We start from the raw sequence: 857 nt of genomic DNA on the forward strand, positions 1-857 counted from the left end.
TTAGTCAGCACATCTTGGCTTTTGCACTGATTGTACCTGTTGGCTATTGAGTGCAGGTGATATTTGCTTGTCTTTGAGTCTTTGTAAGCAAAGACCTGGCATAAGTAGCTTAAACATCTTATTTCTATTTAGATCTTATTTCTCAAATTTGTTCCAAAAATAGCCTCCTGAGGCTGTCTTTCTTCTGTTCGGACTATTTATGGATCCTTTGAGATGGATGGAGATGCTTCCACATTGTCACGTGATGAGGAAGTTGTAGCATGTGGCCTCATGCTGGTGCTATGAGCTCCTGAAATTCTCTGACCATCTCAGAGAAACTTGGCACGTGCCAAGTAACTGGTCCCTGGGCTGTTCCAGTGCTAGAAAATATTCTTCAAGGGGATGTTGCAAAATCCTTTTTATGAATTGCCAAAGCTCCAGAGGCACTGCCTTCTCTGAGCAGTCTCATCGGTAGCTAATATTTTACGGTGACAGTACACTAGGTCTAAAATTCAATTTCCTGGTTCTCAGATGCAAGAGTATAAAGACACAGGTGCTGCTAGGTGAGACCCAGATGCATTTGGCCACAAGCAATTCTTTGATGGGTTAAAAAGGATGGTCTGAACAGGTGTCATGTAGAGAAAGCTGAAGTGCACAGAGCTAGTGAGCTGTCTCTTCTAAAAGCTGACACTGTTGAACACTGTTACTAAAGACTTAAAACACCATAATTTGGTGTTCCTTAGATTTCTAAGTGCTTTGTATGGTTACATTTGCTTGTAATCTGAAGACAGATTTGTCCATGACCACTTGACAATCCTGATATCCCATCTGTCTTGACCGGATCCTATGTCTCATCTTTAAATTATTGCAAAGCTTCC

The sequence above is a fragment of the Eptesicus fuscus genome, chromosome 4 (assembly GCF_027574615.1).
Source record: "Eptesicus fuscus isolate TK198812 chromosome 4, DD_ASM_mEF_20220401, whole genome shotgun sequence".
NCBI classification, from domain to species: domain Eukaryota; kingdom Metazoa; phylum Chordata; class Mammalia; order Chiroptera; family Vespertilionidae; genus Eptesicus; species Eptesicus fuscus.